Source organism: Martes martes (assembly GCF_963455335.1).
Source record: "Martes martes genome assembly, chromosome: 5".
In the NCBI taxonomy this organism is placed as follows: Eukaryota; Metazoa; Chordata; class Mammalia; order Carnivora; family Mustelidae; genus Martes; species Martes martes.
The window spans coordinates 45,015,624-45,038,152 of record NC_137892.1 but is presented as its reverse complement, the minus strand read 5'-3'; positions in this window follow the sequence as shown (position 1 = coordinate 45,038,152).

Here is a 22,529-nt window from a genome sequence, read left to right as displayed (position 1 = left end):
TTATCACTATAAATTGGTGACTGCAGTCTGACTAAGAAGGGACATAATTAGCTGCCATGCAAATGAATTTGGACTCCATCTGGATGGAGTTAAATATGGTGGCAATATGAATGGACTGACTTTTTTTTTTTTTTTTTAAAGGTTGTTTTAGTAACAACATAGACTTACTTTATTTGGTTATGCAACATCATTGGTTGCTAGGCTTTCCCTAGGGAACTATATGCCTCAATGTAGGTTTTCTCTCTGATACTATTTGAGGGGCTTTTTTCTTCCTACTAAAGACCTGCCTACTCCATAGTATTTCTTTCATCAAGCAGATGAGTCTTTTCCCTTTTCTGGTTCATATTGGTGGTCTTTTACACTATAGATGATGCAGCATAGTACAGTAATTCATTCCTGTAACAGGCGTTCAGCAAAGGCTGAGTGAACTCATGAATGAGCGCCTGCTGTCTCTAGATACTCAAGGATACCAGAATGACAAAAATGGCTCTCTTAAAGAAAGCTTTTCTTTTTGTACTGTAGAGTGTTGAAAAATTAAGCCCAAATTTGAAGTAGATGAAAATTCTATAAAATAGGACAATTAATAAAGTTTTGTAAGTAAAATTATAGTAGCAGTGTTCAGAGGTGAAAATGTGTTACTTAATTAAAAAATGTGTTGTGACTCAAACTCTTACTGGTACGTATTTACCTAAGTATGTTTTCAGCCTTTTTTTTTTTTTTTTTTTTAAGATTTTGTTTATTAGAGAGAAAGAGAGCATGAGAGTGCACAGCCCAGGGGTGGGGCAGAGGCAGAGGGAGAGGGAGAAGCAGACTCTCTGCTGAGCAGGGGGCCAGACATGGGGATTGATCCCAGGACCCCGGGGTCATGATCGGAAGGCAGCTGGTTAACTGACTGAGTCACACAGGTGCCCCTTTACCCTTATGTTTAGTAGCTTTTGTACATTCTATGTTGCGTCACTAACCTTAGCAAACTGTGTTGGAAAGTGACCTTTCCCCATTTTGCCCTCACTGCACTGATGGAGCAGGATTTTAAATTAGGTATTATACATCTTTTGTAAGAGGACTTTTGCCAAATACACTTAAATTAAAACAAACAAACAAAAAACTTTTTCAAGAAGGAATGGTTTTCATATGGTAATCAGTCCAGTTCTAAACAAACAAAAAGCAATGGTTACGTTTATAATTGCCTGATTTCACAAATATTGATGACTAGTCATTATTCTCATTTACTACATTGTTTTCTAAGAGCTACAGATTGGAACATTTACCTTGTCTCTCAATTAAAATAAGTTACCGTGTTAAACAAGGACACCTTACTATTTAGGAAAGAAACTCAGTGAATTGCATCTGCTTCTCATTTTTCAAGTTTACTGTAATACTCTTCTCAGTGAAGGTCCTATAACAACCTTTGCTGTATATAAATTCTTAGCCCTACTTTCTTATCTCTTGAAAATGCTGCTTATTACAATCTCATATAAAGTCAGGCATGTTTTAACCTAATCTTCCTCTCCACCTTCTAGTAAGAGACAAAAAGAAAATGCAGTTAAAAGCAAATGAGAATAGTTGGATACCTGGTAAATCTCCTTTTACATCTAACTCCAGTATTTGAAGTCATTTTAAACCTACTAGAAGGAGAATCATGGTTTGAACAGAAATTAAATTCCTTTTCTTTACCTCACTCCAAGGCAAAAACCTCATTTTGATTTCATATTTGAAATCAGAAACAAAAATCAAATACTAATCTCTTACATATAATGATTAATTAAACTTGCCTCAGTCATAAAATTTTGGTTCAATTTCAAAGTAAAGAAGGTTATGTCCATAACATTGACAGTCTAAGGTTTATTGTATATAATAGATAACGTCAAGAAAAAAACTTCAGTAAAAGATGTAATGTATACAAATCTTAATATATGTATGCAGTGCTTTTCCGTGTAAAAAAAATTGTCAATACTTTGTATGGGTGAAGTTTTTCTAGATCAGTGATTTAAAACTTTGTCAAAAACAAAGAATGTTTAATATTATGAAAAATTAGAATCTCATTTTATTTTATTTATTTTTTTAATAAAATATGTTTGAAGATTTTTATTTATTTATTTGACAGACAGATCACAATAGGCAAAGAGGCAAGCAGAGAGAGATAGAGAGAGGAGGAAGCAGGCTCCATGCTGAGCAGAGAGCCTGATGCGTGCGGGGCTCGATCCCAGGACCTGAGCCGAAAGTTTAACCCACTGAGCCACCCACGCACCCCTAGAATCTCATTTTAAAGTAGTACTTGTAATATACATTAAATGGGAAATTTTTTTTTTCCACAAGTCTACAATACAGGAACTCACTTTAAAGATTTTTTTTTTTTTCTCCAACAGAGAGAGATCACAAGTAGGCAGAGAGGCAGACAGAGAGAGAGAGGAGGAAGCAGGCTCCCTGCCAAGGAGAGAGCCCGAGGCGGGGCTCAATCCCAGGACCTTGGGATCGAGACCTGAGCCGAAGGCAGAGGCTTTAACCCTCTGAGCCACCCAGGGCCCCCCCCCTAGCCATCAGGGAGATTCAAATCAAAACCACATTGAGATACCACCTTACACCAGTTAGAATGGCCAAAATTAGCAAGACAGGAAACAACGTGTGTTGGAGAGGATGTGGAGAAAGGGGAACCCTCTTACACTGTTGGTGGGAATGCAAACTGGTGCAGCCACTTTGGAGAACAGTGTGGAGATTCCTCAGGAAATTAAAAATAGATCTTCCCTATGACCCTGCAATTGCACTGCTGGGTATTTACCCCAAAGATACAGATGTAGTGAAAAGAAGGGCCATCTGTACCCCAATGTTTATAGCAGCAATGGCCACGGTCGCCAAACTGTGGAAAGAACCAAGATGCCCTTCAACGGATGAATGGATAAGGAAGATGTGGTCCATATACACTATGGAGTATTATGCCTCCATCAGAAAGGACGAATACCCAACTTTTGTAGCAACATGGACAGGACTGGAAGAGATTATGCTGAGTGAAATAAGTCAAACAGAGAAAGTCAAGTATCATATGGTTTCACTTATTGGTGGAGCATAACAAATAATATAGAGGACAAGGGTAGATGGAGAGGAGAAGGGAGTTGAGGGAAATTGGAAGGGGAGGTGAACCATGAGAGACTATGGACTCTGAAAAACAACCTGAGGGTTTTGAAGGGGCGGGGTGGGAGGGTGGGGGAACCAGGTGGTGGGTATTAGGGAGGGCACAGATTGCATGGAGCACTGGGTGTGGTGAAAAAACAATAAATACTGTTACGCTGAAAATAAATAAAAAATTTAATAAAAAATAAAAAATTTAAAAAAATGGGAAAATATTTAATAATGGTAAAAAAAAGGTTGACAGCATTTTTATAGTGTCAACCAAATAACAGACACATATTAAGCATATAAACAACTTGAAGCCACTTAAATATCATGTCAACTCTAATATACTCATATGATAATAATATGATAATAATCATATGAGAGTAATGGGGTTTGTAATTTGTCCAGGTCCACACAGTCAGCTTTGAAGCTGGATTACCTTGAAACTATACTACCACCATAAATTCAGTAGCTTTTAAGAATTTGAATTTGTTCATTACTAAGGTATGAATCTATATCTTAAATGGAGTACATATATGTGAGGAATAACTGACTTAGTCTGTTTACCCATGATATCTTGTCTATGTCATAGTATGTACTCGTCTCATGTTTTAATGCCTGCTCGCTGAACCTGAATGGAATCTGCCACAAGTCAACTTGCTGATGCCAGCTTCCAATCCTGTATTAAATACTTAATATCCTTTCATACACACTGCTGTTGGGCTAGAAATCTGCATGTCTAGACAGGATCAGCTGCCTACTCCTAGTACAACTGGGAAACGGATGAATTTTCTTTGACCATTCTCTTCGATTTTCTACCTTTCTTCCTCAGCACTTTTTCCATTAGTACCCATTAGCTTTCCTTAACCCAGATCTTAAAATTTTAACTTTGTAATTACCTCTGACATTAAATATTAATCTCTACCATGGAGATACTCACTTAAACTGGAAAGGCTGAAAAGAAAAAAGATGGAAGTTTTTTAGATAGGTTCACTTTCAGAATTGACATCCTTTCTTCAAACCAACTTGCCCTCCCAGATTTTTGGGGCCCACTCTTCCTCACTTACATCCATTTCTTTCTTTCTTGGTCTACAAGCAAGTGAAATCTTTCCATCTCCTTAACATCACACCACACCACATAGACCATGATACATCCTGCCAATGAGGAGCTTCCAATCTCACTGGGACTAAGTCCATAGTCTGTGCTGCTGGATCCATTTGTGACAAAGTCATCTAAAACACTTAAAACAAGGCACTTCTTACTCCATTTGCCGTTGAGGGAGGCAACCAAAATACATTCACTAACTATGGTAGGCAGATAGTTTCCAGAGTTTGATAATGTGTCAAGGGATGAGTGCTTAGGCCACAGGCAGATGACATTCTGGCTTGAGATAGTGCTAAGTAAGAGACATATTTTCTCTGTCAAGAATGATACTTTGTAGGCTCTGTGGAAGATGTGAATGATACAGTGTAACTGACGTCTCACAAGTGTTGCTGGGGGTAAGTGTTGACACTTGGAGATGAAGAATGATGATGGTTAAGGAAGTCTGCTGCTAAGTGTAAAAATAAAGTGTGAATGCTAACTAGTAATTGGGGCTATAATAACATTTTAAATGTCTAGAAAAATGTATCTTAACTAAAGTCACTGGGAAAATGTTCACCAAGCAAATTCTAACATTTAGTTGTATACTTTAGAAAGATGAAGAAACTTATTGATCTTGACAAAATGTCATCTTGCAGTTGCAGGGACTTGAACATTCTAAATATTTCATGTAGATCAGTAAATTATCCCTGCTGGCAAAGTTACAGTACTCTAGAAATGATAATCTCAAAAAAAAAGAAAAAGCCCCACTTTATTTTCAAGTTAACATTTCATCCTAACAAATCATTTTCCAATGTAAATGAAGAAGCACCTGATTATAAGCCTTAAAGTTAATTTTCAGCACACACACACAAAACAAAAACAACATGGGTTCTATTTCACATTTATCCCACTTGTTTTAAAATAGGTGATATCTATCTATCTATCTATCTATCTAGAAGGTTTAAAATGACTCTTAAAAACAAGTCTGCTTGATTTTCTGTATCAGCTAGGCTGGGCCACGGTGATCAGACGGATGGTCAAATATTGCCCTGATGTTTCAGAGATACCGAGGTGTTTTTTTTTTTTGTTTGTTTGTTTTGTTTTGTTTTGTTTTTGTTGGGTGAAATTAACATTTAAATCAGTAGAATATAAGTAAACAGATTGCCTTTGGCTCACCCACATTATGGAGGGTGATCAAAGGCCTTAATGGCACAGAGACTGACCTCCCCAGTAACACGGTAAGGAATTCTGCCAGCAGATGGCATTTGAGTTTGAACTGCAGCTTCCCTGACTCTCCAGCCCCTCCCACCACACTGTAGATCAGTGACAAGTCTGTCTTAATTGGGTAGGCTAATTCCTTACAATAATCTTTCTCAGACTCCTTGAACGTTATCCTAAACACATTCTACTGGTTTTCTTGCTCTAGAGAATCCCAACTATCACAAAGTGGTATTTCTATATTTCCATTAAATATCTTTCTGCTCAAAGTACCTTTGTTAATTCCAAGGTGACTGTTGGTTTAAAATAATGTTTTGTGGTTTTAGTATATTACGTTTTTGGGCGCTTATTGTAATGACAAATGCTAACTTAACAACTTATATCCTGTAAGTAGTTATAGATTCTTTTTTTTTTTTTAAGATTTTATTTATTTGCCAGAGAGAGAGAGAGAGTGAGCGAGTACTCACAAGTAGGCAGAGAGGCAGGCAGAGGCAGCGAGAGAAGCAGGTTCCCTGACGAGCACTCGATCCCAGGACCCTGGGATCATGACCTGAGCTGAAGGCAGCAGCTTAACCAACTGAGCCACCCAGGCGTCCCAGTAGTTATAGATTCTTAGTAATACTTAACACATGTTCTTTACCTATGCTTAATTTTACAAAGGTGTAGGTTTTCCAAGTAGGAAAAAGTGAGAGAATACAGAGTCACTTGTGACACTAAAAGTTTTCTGAGCAGAAAGCATATAAAAGCACCATGCTGAAAGATTTTCCACAAACATGCATGAAAATAAAAATACACCTTGCCTTTTCAAGGTGCTCCTCTCCCTTCCTAGCCCTTTACTTTGTAACTCATCTTTTTACATGGAACTCCCCCGGCTTCAGTAGGATCTTGTAGCAGTAAGAATTACTGTTCCCCCTCGTCTGAGTGAACACTCAAAATGGGCACAGTTGCCCCTGAAAGGGATTATAATGATGCAGAATATGGCCATAGACTCTTGACTAAGGTCTCCTTTACCCACTATATAGAATTATCCTTTCATCTCTAATTTTCTTTTTTTAACCTCATCCTGAATCTTTCAAAGAACCTTCTGGACCAAACACTAGGTAATATACCTGAAGATCAGCTCAATAAATGGTGTTTAGTGGTGATAAACACCACATATAGAAGACATTGGCTAATTTTCTCTTGGGAATAAACTTTCTCCTTTTTTGGTGTGATACCTGCTAGTAAAATAAAGTGATTGAAAGTATTTTTTCGTTATTATTTTTAGTATAATTTTAGATCTGTGAAGTTAATCCTCACAAATGGTTAGAATCCTTGGGCCTTACGGTATTCTGGCTTTAAAAACAACTACACTTAAAAGTATTATTAACTTTCTCATTCTATGAGATGACAAAATTGGTTTTTGACAAACACTTGACATTTTTCTTTGCAATTAAATTAACATTAATGAAGGTTACTTGTCACTTTTTAGGATAACCTTCAAGGACTTTTAGAAATTTGTTTCTTGGTTGGTTAATAACTAAACTCCCTTCTAGGAGAGAGCCTGAGGTTTTAAATTTGACTAGAACTGTGCATTGACCTTGATGGTGACTTTGGCAATACCCGTAGTGACAGGACTGCCTGAACTAAGAAATGGGTGAGGCTACACTAGGATGTTAAGCAACCCTCGAAGCTGACTTTATAGATGGAGTAACATTAAACAGACCTGAGTAACAATATCAGTTCTAACCGCCGATACTTTGTACCTCACTGAACTCTAATTCATTAGGTGGAAGTAGTATTTTTGAATGCTAGGAAGCTGACCCTATGTGTAGTACTCGGGATAGGGTATGACTAAGCATGATGTATCTGTAGACTGTCTTTGTGCCTTGGGTGGTTGTGAGTTAGACATACAGGGAATTTTCCTTTTGTCTACCTCCCTGAACTCTGTTTCCTTGGCCATACCTTACTGCCATTGGCTCTAAAGTATAGAGACAGGTTTTAAGGAAACTTGGGATGGCTGTTCTTATAGTTCAGTGGTTTATTCACTTTGGAAGGTAATAAATTTTCCTGTCTAGGATTTGACTTAAATAAAAGTTCTCGTTCAGGACTTAGAAAGAGAAATTCATGATAGTTTCTAATTTCTGTGCCTATCTGAGTTCAGGGAACTTCATGAGAAATGCTGGTGATTACAAAGCTCCATTCTTTGGGGGACTGTCAGATACAGGAAGAAAACAGAGGGAGCTCTCCTTTGGGTCTTCGAAGGAGAAAGGGGGCATCTCCTCTAGAGGCACTTGAATAACAGGCTGTGAGGTGAAATCCTAGCTGTTACTCCCCAGCTCTGTGACCATGGGTAAATGTTCAAACCTTCCTATGCCTTGATATCTTATACATAAAAGGGTGTAGTACTGGTATCCACCTCTTACCGCTGTCTACAGATTACATGAGTGAATTTGCAACTCACACAGTAAAGCGGGACTTCATGTTGAATAACTTAAAAGAAGTCTTTGCTGCTATTTTTATAGCTGCATGAGAGGATTTGGTGATGCTGCTTGAGTTGGCCTCTGATGGCCCTGCAGAGAGAGCAGACCTGAGCACTGTAAGAACATACTCTTTCATGAAAAGAAATGGGTATTACTTTAATTTTCCATGACTGAAAATAACTTTGGTTCAGAGGTTCCAGTTTTAACATTTAAGGTAAATTACTCACTTGTAATTGAAGACACTGTTTAATTACAGATCTACCTCATGATTTTCGTTCTGTGCCAGATTCCCATGCCTTGTCAGGGCAGTCTTCTCAGCGCCCCTATTCCTTCTCCTCAAGATAGCGTCTGGGTTCAGAAGTAACTATGAGTGTGGTGGGGCAGTTGGGGAGCAGTCTCATCTTCATTGGCCTGCACTGAGGGTGATGGACTTCTTTTTCCCTTTGTTCCTTTTGAGAACATCTCTGTTCCCAAGGCTCTTGTCATCATCTGGTCTGGCAACTTGTGGTTTGTCCTCTCAGAATTGTTTGTTTTCAGGCAATGTCTTTCTTGGCTGATCAAATACTTGTGAAACTGTTTGTCTGATGGTCAGCTGTGTTCTCTCCCATTCCCAGCCTTAAGCTGTTTACCTAAAGTTGACTGATACAGAATCCTTTCACCTTGGATCATAGGAATTCCCTGGCAGGCACAGGAGGAGATTTTGTTATTGCTGCCATTGGTATTCTACCATAACTCTGTAATTTTTGCCCTAGAATTTAGAGCATCTCTATCCTTAGAATTTTGAGAGACATACCATCTGTTCTTTGGATCTTCTCTTTGAGGGTACCAAGATTCCCAAAAACCTTCATCTGAAATAATGTTTTAAAATAATTAACTTTTATAGTGAGTTTCTTTTTTTCCCCCTCCCTTTCTCTCTAGGCTCTCCCATGGTTCAGGAATATAAATGTGGCCAGTATGTATAAACTTCATGCTCTCAACAGTGGTTGGGCTAACTACAGTTGGTGGGCCAAATCTGGCCCAGTGCCTGTTCTTAAAAAGTTTCGCTGGACCACAGCCATGCTCAATGGTTTATGCATAATTTATGAGTGATTTTTGTACCACCATGGCAGATGTGTGATAGGCTTTTGGGCCACAGACTCTTCAAAAGATTTAGCGTCTGGCACTTTACAGAGCAAGTTTGACTCTGGCTCTAGACCTCCAGGATCGACTCTCATTTTCCAAGCCAAGAGATTTTAGAATTCTTAAGAAATCCATTTATAACCTAAGTGCCTTTTTCTTTCACACAGAAGACCCTTGTTTTTTGGACTATGGGGCCTGCTATGAGTTTTAAAAATTCTTTTAGTATTTTAGTTGCTTTCTTTGTTCCAGACTGTTTAGGCTTCCTCTTGAGGCTGTAAGTGCCATGAAGCCAATGGGTGGAGTCCTACCAGAACATAGATTTAAAAAAAAAAAAGACAGTGTAGGATCTCAAAATAGTGTCCTGCTTTAACTCACTTGCTTGCTAACTCACCGATGGATTCAGGTACCAGTCCGTTACTAAAAGTCGATTAACTTGACATCCCAGGCAGTATGCTAGGTGCTAGGGCTGCAAATACTAACAAAACAACATTTCCCAGATATTATGGATGTGAGAGACGATTATAACAGAACTAAAAAATATATTGCGTGAATCCTTTGTTGTGTTTTCCTTTCCTTTATGTTGCATGCAGACAACGGGGCTCTTTGTAATTACATCAGGTATGCGAGGCAGGTAGAGAGCCAGGTAGTAGAGTCAGTGATGCTGTTTGTCTTCCATGAAAGTTTAAATCCATTGCAAAGACACTCTTAGGAATCCTGGGATGGAGTAGCAATGGAGCATCTTCAACTGAAGGAAGGAAAAGAGTGTTCAAGATGGGAGTGAGTAGGTCTGCAGTCCTGGGTTGTAGTAGTAGTAGTAGTAGTAGTAGTAGTAGTAGTAGGTGAAGACAGGAGCACCATCCGTGGTAGTGCTTTAGAAAGGTGGAAGATCTTGAAAACAGTAGCTGTAGGACTCTCCTGGGAGGAAACTGGGCATTCAGTTTCACAAGCTCAACAGATTTCATTTTTTGTCTACACATAGCAAAAAATCTGTGAGCTTCTTCTTCTTTTTTTAAATTTTTATTTATTTTTTTTTAAATTTCCTTCAGTGTTCCAAAATTCATTGTTTATGCACCGTACCCAGTGCTCCATGCAATACGTGCCCTCCTTAATACCCACCACCAGGCTCACCCAACCTCCTACCCCCCGCCCCTCCAAAACCCTCAGATTGTGGACTCTGAAAAACAAACAATCTGTGAGCCTCTAAAAAACTGTTAAATGCTTGGAAAATGAGGATGTCAATGGAAACCATGATATAATGGTGATTTAAACCCTGCTACCCACCTTTTTCCCAAAACTGCATAAATTTGGTGTGACCCTAAGTAGTTTGTGGTATGACCCTAAAAAGGTATACAAGGCAATAACTGTTGGAGATGGAGTTTTCTCTTGTTCTAGTTGGGCAGGGCCTAGGATTAAAATTTTACGTAGTTGAAGAGAAGCTAGAACTGGATGTGTTGAAATACTTGAGCATATTTTCTATAATTTATGCCTAGTGAAAGAACTCACTCTTAGGACAACAGTTTGATTAAATACCTACCATGCATTAGATTTGGTAAAATGCAGTTGGCTAAAGTCAAGAAATTACTGATGGATGCCACGCAGCAAGCGACTGGTGTGATTTTTAACCCGGGTCTGGGTATTAGGAAATCCAGAGTACTTTCCCATGTGACTTGTTGGTACCCAGTGAAGGGGGGCTAAGGAGCTAGCTAGGGAGGCTTCCATCAAGGAGTGTCACTCTATTACTGAAACCATGGATGACAGGAGATTGAATATTAATAACTGTTTCTTCTTGCAAGGTTTTGTCCCCCCCCCCCCCACATTTTTTACATGACTACATTGTTAAACATCTTTAAATCTTTTATTGAGGAAGGCAAGCAGTAGAAGGCATTTAGGGAAGAAAATAACTTTTCATCAGGATACCTGAAGAATTCGGGTTAGAGCCCCCAAATCTTTGGGTAGAACAAATTATAGAAAATAGTAATGAATGATTCGTTGCTGGCTGAGTGATATGCCTTGGGAAAATGAGTTATAATTAGATCCACTAAGTCCTAGCCAGGTTTTTGCTGCTCTGACATATATTAATGAAGAATTTCATAGATCTGGTTTAACTATGATATTAAGAATGTGCATAGTAAAAGAGTGAGTGTTTTTAAAATAGCTCTCGTTTACCATGTACCAGCAGAACTAATGAAAGCAGAGTCTGTTTGAGGCAATACTGCCATGTAGCATATTGCCTTTTAGATGCCATTTTTGGTAATCTACCACTTAAAAATGAATATTTTTTGTAGAAGGAAAAAAACAATAATTGAAGAGTCTGTATTTCATCATGCCACATGGCAATTTCTAATTACTTTCACAGGTGAGCATTCATTGTCAACTTAAAGAAATGGCTATAGATCACTGATGAACCCTCATGCACTCAATTTCAATATGAAGTGCCAGATTTTTGTAGTGTTTTTCATCACAAATTTCTGGTATTAAATATATATTTAATCTTTCAAGTGTCAGAGGGTAGGGAGGATTAAAAACAAAGTAGGACTTTGAATCTTTGATTAAAGCTTTAGTCTTATTTTTTAGTCAGTTATTTTAGAATAAAAGTAAATATTTCGTGGGAGTACAGATTTACATATTCTGATTCAAACCAGAATTTGAAGTCTTGTATATCAGAGACTGTTCTAGGTAACAAGATAAATACCATTTCTAGATATCATAAAGTAGACATCTGTAAAATGAGAGTATTAGTATTCCTAGGAAATGGAGAGATTTTGTTTATCCTTATTGTAGAAATAAGGTCCACGTAGTTTAAAATACTTCTAGTCCTGGATAGTTATTTATATAGTGATAACCCAAATTTCCTGATTCTCATTACAATCAGCCATTTTACACTTTCTATAAGAATATTTTCATAGTCATTCTCAAACTATGCAAGAAGATCTACATATGTGGGAAAAATTTTGTTTTCATGCTCCATTTCTGTTTCTGTTAATGAGACAAAGAATTTTATCCATATTTCATAATCAGGAACAAATGGCTAAATTTTAATTCTTCCACTGGAAAAAAAAATAAGCTAAAATGTTTGTATTCAAAACATGATTGAATTTTACAAGTTTAATTGTTTGAAATTTCTAATTGGTTGGATCTGAAAGGCCAAGTAAATAAAATTAATGGTTACTAACTCTTGGAGGTTTGAGGTTTAGGGACCATTATAATACATCATCATACACTTGTAGTTATGTCTTCATCTGGTCACACGTATCTGTGTAAATGACAGAAACCACCAGATGAACATGCAAAGATGGAAAAAGGTAAAGGCAGATAATGAATGAGTATGAAAATTGGTAAGCAGACTCTAATGCCTAACCAGTAATGGTGCCTAACTGTTGATTTCATAGAAGTAGGCATATGAACAGTATATTAAAACTTCTAAAACTATTATATGAGGAAAAGCTATGTAACTAACTGTCTGATAGAAATTGAGATGTGCATAAAGTCTCTAATGTAAAACCCTTTTTAGATAGTTCTGAGTCCTCAACAAAAGGGAAATATTTGCTATTTCTTAGTTACAGTAATTTTTTTAAAGATTTTATTTATTTATTTGACAGACAGAGATCACAAGTAGGCAGAGAGGCAGGCAGAGAGAGGGGGGAAGCAGGCTCCCTGCTGAGCAGAGAGCCTGATGCGGGGCTCGATCCCAGGACCCTGAGATCACGACCTGAGCCGAAGGCAGAGGCTTAACCCACTGAGCCACCCAGGTGCCCCCCACAGTGATGTTTTTTTTAACCAAATCAATCCAAACATAATAGTAACCTAAGAGTTACCAAGTTGTGTTATCTCTATCAGCTCATGAAGAAAACCTGATGGATACCTGAAGCAGACGTGAATAATCATGCTGACTTGGGCATTTTTGTGCATATCTCAATGTATAACGCATTTGTGCTTTAGTTAATAAAGAGCACTTCTGTGGATAGGTTACACTAGGACAAACCTGAATTATATTGCACTACCTAAACAAACTACTCAGGAAAAAAATACTACTTTATTCAGAAATCCCAAAACTCTTAAAATATTGTGTTGGATTAATTCGCACATATCCATTGAAGCAATGTATCAGATTTTTAGACTTAAAAATCTTTATTGTTCTACTTAAAACTGAAAGGAAAAACAAACCAAAGTCATTCTAAATATCTATTAGAACTATTAGAAGCATGGCTCAAACACTATTAAATTTTTTTTCTACTTTCAATACATATCAGCTGCTCTTATTAGATCTGAGTGAAAATTCTGAGAAATGGATTTCGGGATACAACATATTCCTGTTTACATAGATGAACACTTTTGTAAGAGACTGGTTTGGTTTTACATACCTAAAATTAAAATTTCCTTGGAATAAAAAATTTATCTGTGTGAATGTTTTATTGTCCAGGGTGTATGTTGGCATTATCTCTGTGGGATAAATGCCAACCAGATGGTCTATGGCAATCCAGCAGAAAGGCAGCTGGACTGGCCTTGCTTTGTATATATGGTTTAGCAGCCATGCAAAAAGCATCTGTGTTCTTTGCACTTTGAAAAGTAAAAACAAATCAAAGGTACAGCTCACGCATTGCAGATGCACACTGGCTTTAAACTCCTTATATGAATAGTGATGAAAGAATCTTAGGTATAGGTTTAGTCTTGCCGTGCTTCAGCTAGAATACCTTTGGTGAGAGGGAAGATGAGAAACCATGCAATCTCATGCAAATCAAAATTAGGACACGTTTTTTTCATCTAAAGATCTGTAGCAAATAGATGATTGTATTCCAGAAAATATTCTTCCTGACTTGATTTGAGGAAAGTTGTTTAATGGTGCTGAGTTGATTTCCTAAGTTCCTCGGTATTAACTATTGCATACGATCTAATAAGAAAGTAAAAGAGAACAGAAAATGTGCCACTTCAGAAAATAGGCTTTTGAGTTCTGGTACACAAATCATTTTATTTATAATACATTATTTATGTTAAGATCGCCATTAACTTTCAGATTTTGTGAAAACAGAAATTTATTTATTTATTTTAAAGACTTCATTTATTTGACAGAAGTCACAAGTAGGCAGAGAGGCAGGCAGAGAGAGAGGGGGAAGGAGGCTCCCCGCTGAGGAGAGAGCCCGATGCGGGACTCAATCCCAGGACCTGAGCTGAAGGCAGAGGCTTTAACCCACTGAGCCACCCAGGTTCCCTGAAAATAGAAATTTAAATGATAGCCATGAAGCTGCTATGAATACCTACATTTATGAGGTTCAGGCACATGCTCTGCAGAAAAGGGATGGAATTTAGAATAATTAGTCCTGTTTCTCATACTTCAGTATATATAAATGTATGAAAACCACACAAGAATAATCTGTGATGAGGATTAAAAAAAAAAAAAAAGATTGTGAAGTAGTAGGTTTGGGGTGTGACCCAACAATCTGTTATTAATAAGCATACCCAGTAACTTTGATATAGGCACCTATATTTGAGATACAAACAAGTAATTGTTGACTATATTTCATTGCTCATATTTCTTTATCAACTGTTTTCATTATTTTACCCTTCCATCAGCTTGCTTGCTTTAGTAAGTGTTAGTATCTCTCCTTCCATTTCCTGATGTCCTGTTTAGCTGATGTAAAGGGGAGTCATATAGTTGGATAAAAGATATGGGTGGCAATGTGAAAAACTGTTTCATAAATTGATGAGTCAGATAAACCATAGCTGAGTGGAAAGAAAATGGATTTTGGATTCAGTGGGGTTTGCTTAGAAATTGAAGTTCTGATATGAGGAGCTGTGTAACCCTGTAATCGATTTCATTATCCTAAGCATCTCATATTTCTTACCTGTCTTTGTTAGAGTAATGCTAATTCTGTAAGAGATAAATCCTGAACTTGTAGAATATTTGACACAGTAAAAATGCAGTAAGGAGGGGTCTCATCCTGGTTACTCAGGGACCCACAGTGACAGAAGCATTGCCTTTAACAGTGAATCTTTACAAATGGCCCCACAGTTGTCCTGAGCATTGACAACTAGCTGGCAGTTGAAGAAAAAGGAGGGAGGATCTTACAAATTGTTACTAATTGTGGAGGCATAAAAATGGGAAAACAAAATAAGTTCTTTGAATGACCTGTAATAAGCTGAATCCATTTGCCTTGTACATAATCCTTCATAGACATCCATGAGATGGTCCTTTGCAATTCACTGAGTGGAGATGAAAAGAGAGGAGAGAAGCAACTTGAAGAAAAGCGAGGTGTATGTAATTTGGAACATGTAAATTTTGGTACTTCAGAGGATATTAAGTTGGAGATAGCTTCTTGGCAGTAAGATACATGATCTGAAGCTGTGAGGAATGGGAAGGTTTCATGTGCTCACATATCTAAACATAACCAGCACTTAGTAATGTTTGAATAGTCATTGAAGTCAACAAGAGTAGAAAAGGAATGAGTGCACAATAAACAAAAGACAAAAGGTCAGATATCCCAGGGATTAGCAAGAGTTAAGGGGCAGGAAGAAGAGGAGGAGAGTGAGTCATGGAGAGAAATTCCTGGAAGAAGACAAGGACAAGAGAGATTGAGTAATACAGAAAATCTGCTATGATTGTCATGATAGCTGGGAAAGAGCCATTTATTTATTTATTTATTTTTAATTTAAATTTAAATTTATTTTTTTTTTTTTTTTTTTTTTTAGCAAGTAGGAGATTAGTGGCAATCATTATAAATACCCTTTTAAATGTTAGGTAGAGACCTGATAGCAAGGGAGATGAGAAATTGTTAGTGGGCTACTTTGAGGAGCTGATGTTGAAGAAAATAGAAGAAATGGGACTGAAGACTGAAAGTAGATGAAGAGAAGATGATTTAACATGAAATTTCAATAGGTATGAAATTGAAGCCACAGATATATGGGAAGTCTTGTTTTAGTCTACTTGTTAGGAAATGTAATATAGATCCAGTACCTCTCCCACTTGGCCAAGGGGGAATTAAAGCTATCATTACTTGACTTTCCCCCCTATGTTCTTAGGGTTGAGCAGAAATCCCCAAGTGGGAAGATATTTTCCTGATGGTAGAAATTCTCATTTCTGGCATCCATTTTTTTAAAATGATACAAACATTGTCCTGTGAATTCCTGCTGCTCCTCCCTAAAGGTCCTTAGACTGGAGTGTGAGTCTTTTGTTCTCCGATCCTTGACCTGCTTGTGGCCTTGAATGCTACCCGCATTCTACCCCACCACGCTCTTCCTTTTATCTCCTCTTGAGGGAATGTAATGGAAGCATTTCAAGACAGGACAGAGTATTCTTTAACTTGAAATAATTTCCGATTTCTGCGCAGCAAGGACCGGAAAATGTAAGGTAAAGAATACGAAAGAAATGGGGACTACTAATAGAGTAAAAAGAGTGGATTACCTCATCACACTTATGGAGGTGCATTTTATTTTAGACACGATGAGAAGAGCAATCAAAAAGATTTCAAGGGGAAATGGGAGATTGAACGTTCCTGACAAATGTTCATACCAAAAATGTGTCAGGGGTTATATGCTCTCCCACTTCTCTCCCTTATTGACTTCTTTGCTTTATTTAGTTGAGGCAGATGTGGGGAATAATCCCTTGAAGGGGGACAAGATATCACCAAACTCTACGTGGAGTTCTCTGTGTGTTGGATGGCTGAGAGGCAGGGAGATTGCTTTAGAAAATAACTAAAGGGATGCATTCTAATGGTGCATTTGATATAAAAAGATAATTCTAGTTTTCTCTTAACATGTCATGCTTTAGCTTCAGAAATAATTGTAGTGGATTTTCAACAAAAGACCTGTATCACTCGAAGGAGTTTTTGCAGTGTTCTTAGCTGTAATGGTACTTTCTAAAATAAAAAGATACATATTCTTAGATGAAACTCTCCTGGCTGTGACTGTATAAAATGGTTAAGAGAAGCATGACTCTTACTTCCTTGCAGTTTCTAGTATTCTTGCCGCAAATCTACTTTATATAGCTCATGATGAAAATTTATACACACATGGGGAGTTCAGAAAACTGTAGAAGAAAAATCAGTCTCATGTTACCTCCAGAGATAGCACATTACATAGGTGTTTCGTGTGCTATGAAAGTAATACAAAAAAGTGATTGCAAAATGTAGTATACTGTCCTAATAACATCATTATTTCCTGACTGCCTTATACATTAGTCACTTACTTGTGTGTATATATATATATATATTTATTTTTTTGTTAACATATTTAAATCCTAAGGTGAAAAAATTTATAATTATTTCTACCCATCCCATCAGTGTGTTTGTTAGTATTTTTTAAAAAGTAATTAGAAATTGGGATGCCTGGGTGGCTCTGTCATTAAGCGCCTGCCTTTGGCTCAGGTCATGATCCCAGGGTCCTGGGATTGAGCCTCATGTCAGGCTCCCCACTCCGTGGGAAGCCTGCTTCTCCCACTCCTCCTGCTTGTGTTCCCTCTCTTATGGTGTTTCTGACAAATAAATAAATAAAATCTTAAAAAAATAGAAATTGATAAAGAAGATTTTATGTCAAGATTGATAAAGCATCAAAAAAAAAGGTTTCAATACTGGTTATGGTGGATGAACAAAGACTAAATGATGGTATATGACTTGCTTAGGGACACACAGCTAGGAAATAGCAGTGTTAAAATGAAGAAACACTGTTCCACATAGACTTCTAATATCCCTATTTCAAAATAAAAGAAGTAAAATTAAATAAAATGTCCATGTTTTTGGTCCGTTGGGTTTCAGTATATATTTTCTTCAGGACACAATTAAGGTTAATAATGACTGTATTGAGGCGAGGTTGTCAGAGAATAAAAGAAAATATATTGGATAAATGAAAACCAGCAAAACAGGCTTTCTAATGAATGTGAAATAAAGTCGTGACAATAAGATTCAGAATCTTATTATATCATGATACCAACTCAAAGTAAAATATTCCTGTTCTGTCCTTAAATACTCTCTGTATGCCTTAAACTATAAGTTATTAAAAAGAAAAAGAGGTGGAGAAATCTAGTCTTATAATATTGTTATTGGTAACTGGTAAGGAATGGGTAATAAAAACAGTGAGTTTAAATGAGTTTGATGTGTACAAGTATTCCATGATACAGAAATACCATGTAGCTGGTTGGGAACTTTTCTTTCCATTTTCTTGTTTTGTTTTGTTTTTTTTCTTTCTTATTTCTTGAAACAGGAAGTTAAAAGCCTGAAGGAGATAACTTCTGTTATTTTTTTATCAGGGAAACAACCCAGAGACATTCTACTTTTTTCCTTTTCTTTCTTGCCTCTGATCTTTTGCGGCGTTTGTAAAAATATGTCTAAATCCACTTTCAGATCATACCACTAATGGATGCCCTGGTTGGCCCCCTTAGTAGTGAGGCCAAAGATTAAGTGGTTGTGGAGACTACACTTCTGTCCTGTTCTGAGCATTGCTCTGCAGGTCAAGGCTGAATTATACTGACAGGATGAAGTTGTCAAGACAATCTCAGTTTTTCAAAGCTCTGCCAGCAAAGTCCCAACTGTTTAATGAACTGTTACAGTTTGTGAACTACTATGAATCAAATTCAAAGAATGGAAATGGGAAAAATGTGTCCTGAAAGAAATTGCTAAGAGGTGTTTTGATCCCAGGAAGCAAAAGAAAAGAGTTCCTGAAAACCGGTAAGTAAGAATGAGGCAGGCAGGTGTGGAATCAGTGTGGATCCCCTTTTAGGGAGAGGTCGGGAATGGACCTCTCCCTAAGGAGAAGGAAGGACACAAAATACTCCATGACATTTCACAAGTATAGGCAAGATTTCCCAGAACAGGCAGGAGATCTTAAAAACAGGGGTTAGCCATGACCAAAAAAGATCCAAAACAAAATCAAATATTAAAGAGCTATTAAAAACACATAGGTACATACAAGTTACTCTCTAATATCATGTGTATGTGAATGCATACTGGTCAACCTAATCTTCTTCTTCTTTTTTTTTAATCTATTTTATTTTTTATTTATTTATTTTTATTTTATTTTATTTAATTAATTATTTTATTTATTTTTATTTTATTTATTTATTTATTTATTTTTCTTTATTATCTATTTTATTTTTTATTCTTAAAAAGTGATGGTGTGAGTTTGCCATTGTATAAAGAGTACAATGAGTGACTCATTGATGGCATTTGGTTATTTTCAGGGTTTGGCGGGTACAACTAGTGTAATGGAAGATCATTTTTGGAATGTATATCATCTGTATGTTTCTTTGGCGTGAACTTCTAAAAGTTGAATTGCTAGTCCAATGGATTTGTACATTTTAAATTTTGAAGCACATAATTAAATCGTCCAATGTGTCGTTTTCTTCTTCATCATCTTTTCTTTTTCTTATCTTCCTCCAAAATATGAACTACTCTCTAGATGTTTCAGGAGTCCCTGATTGCTATTTTTACTTCCATCACAAACTTGGCAATTTAATTTGTATTTAATTTTGTTGGGTAGGTATACTTGTATCAGGCAAAGTCAGCATTGAACTATAGAAATGTTAAACAGAGAGGAAGGCCATTATATAAAGCTAGAGGGAGTGACTACATGAAGAAGACACACCTGTTAATATTTATGTAGTAACACTGGGGCACCTAGATAGGCAAAGCAAAAAATAATGGAGCCAAAAGAAGAAGGAGACCATAACAAAATAATGGTTTGGGACTTTATACCCCACTTTCAACAATGAATAGTTTATTCAAACAGAATCAACAAGGAAAGGGGAATTGAGTAACACTATAGAACAAATGAAACTAAACATCCAACAACAGCAGAATATATAAGCTTCTCAAGCACACATGGAACATTTTCTAATACAGAGCATGTATGAGGCCACAGAGCAAGTCTTAGCAAATGCAAAAAGATAGAAAGCGTCCTCAGAATGTGGTCTGACCACAATGACATGAAACTATAATAACAAGAGGAAAACTGGAAAAGTCATGATCACATGGAATTTAAAGACTATGCTGAACAACCAGTGGATCAAAGCGGAAATTAAAGGGGATATAAAAGTTGCTTGAGGGGCGCCTGGGTGGCTCAGTGGGTTAAAGCCTCTGCCTTGGGCTCAGGTCATGATCCCAGGATCCTGGGATCGAGCCCCGCATCGGGCTTTCTGCTCAGCAGGGAGCCTGCTTCCTCCTCTCTCTCTCTCTCTCTGCCTGCCTCTCTGCCTACTTGTGATCTCTGTCAAATAAATAAATAAATAATCTTAAAAAAAAAAAAAAAAGTTGCTTGCTTCAAAGGAAACAAAAATGGAAACACAGCGTACCTGAATTTGTGGGATGCAGTGAAATGCATTCTAAGAGGGATGTCCATAGCAGTAAGTGCCTATATTGAAGAGCTAACAAACACACAACCCAACTTAAATAATTCATTTTCCTTATTATTACTCCCTGTTGTCAGAGATTACGTGGTTAGAACTTAGATTCATTTAAAAAAATTTTTAAAGATTTTTATTTATTTGACAGAGATCACAAGTAGGCAGAGAGGCAAACAGGAAGAGAGAGGGGGAAGCAGGCTCCCCGCTGAGCAGAGACCCTGATGCGGGGCTCGATCCCAGGACCCTGGGATCATGACTGGAGCTAAAGGCAGAGGCTTCAACTCACCGAGCCACCCAAGTGCCCCTAGATTCATTTTAAATGAAAATGGAATATCTATTAAACATCATTACTATCTATTAAACATCATTACTAAATCCTACTGGGTACTGATAATAAAGTATCAAGTAGAATTTTTCACCCAAATGTTACAGTTTCAAATTTGGTATAAACTTAGTTATCGTCCTTATTAAATGAGCTGGCCTCAGGAGTATTTATAAAAGAATGCAATTTTAATCCCTTAAAAGTAGAAAACCATGTAAAGGAATTGCATTAGGTTTTGACTTTCACTGTGATAATTATTTAAGACGAAGCTTACTATTAAATGGTTAGACTAAATCTAGATTTTTTAAAAAAATTGTAAGGACATTGGTATAATTTTTTTTTTTTTTTTTTGGTAAGCTCTTGTGTGTGTAGACAGGACTTCACATACAAGGACAAGCCTGTCATTTTAGCACCTTCATAATGTACCAACAGAGTTAGCATTAAATTCCTGTTTTCTGGGGCACCTGGGTGGCTCCGTGGGTTAAGCCTCTGCCTTCAGCTCAGGTCATGATCCCAGGGTCCTGGGATCAAGCCCTGCATCAGGCTCTCTGCTCGGCGGGGAGCCTGCTTTCCCCTTTCCCTCTCTGCCTGCCTCTCTGCCTACTTGTGATCTCTGTCAAATAAATGAATAAAATCTTAAAAAAAAATAAACAAATTCCTGTTTTCCACCCCTCCATTCATTCATACTTCTGAGACTGATGATTTCATTGTGGGAATGATTGTGGATCAGGCTTCTGTTTTCTGTTTATTCTGTGTACTTGAGTGATTAGTTTGGGTAATGATAAAGCGAGAAATTACGGTTTCACTAGTTTTTATACTACTGTTCTCTTTTACTCTGATAACTTATTTTAATCACAGATGGGGAATTTATTGGTCCACTTCACTGGATAGTTCCTTGAACCTAACAGTCCCCCCCCCCTTTTTTTTTAAATGAAGAGCTGTTTTGTCATAGTTTCTAAGGTTAAGGAATCCATGCGTAACTTAGTTGGATGCCTCTCAGTCTGTCCCAAGGTTGAAATCCAGGTGTCAGTTGAGGTTGTAGTCCTCTTAAGGCTCAGTTGGATAAGAATCAACTTCCAAATTCATATATGTGACTGTGGGCAGGCATTGTGTCCTCACTGCTACTGACTGGACATACCACTTCTGCAAAACATAGGCTTCTCTATAGGGCTCTTCACAGCTCGGCACCTTGTGAGTGAGGTCTCTAGTGGTAGGGGTGAGCAAGGTGGAACTCAGTGTTTTTTGTAACCTAATTTTGGAAGTGGCATTCCACTGTGCATACATACATACATACACTGCATGTATGTAAATTTCAGTACAACCTTCTTATTTTAGAATAGTATTAGATTTTCAAAAGGTTATGAAGGAAATTCCAAATTCTCCTATACTCCTCTGCTAATTTCCCCTAACGTTATCGTATTACATTACCATGGCACATTTTTCAAAACTAAGAAGATAATATTAGAGCAGTATTATTAACTAGAGACATTATTCATATTATACCAGTGATTCTACTAATACCCTGTGCGTTTTAGGATCCCATCCAGGACACCATACTGCATTTGGTTGTGAAGTCTGTCTCTTGAGGTCTGTGACAGTTTTTCTATCTTTATTTTCCATGACCTTGAGAGTTTCATGTATTACTTTGGTATACTCCTCAGTTTGGGTTTGTCTGGTGTTTTTCTCATCGATAGGCCAAGATAATATATTTTAGGGAATAATACAGAGTTGAACTGCCCTTGGCATTCTGTTTTAGCAGCATTAACAGGATACTACATGACAGGTCACAGGTCATACTAATCTTGATAGCTTTTAAAACAGAAAATTTAGAAAAAAAGTTACTTTTCTCTTCTTCTTAATGATAAGCCTTCTATACTATGTAACTGCAGC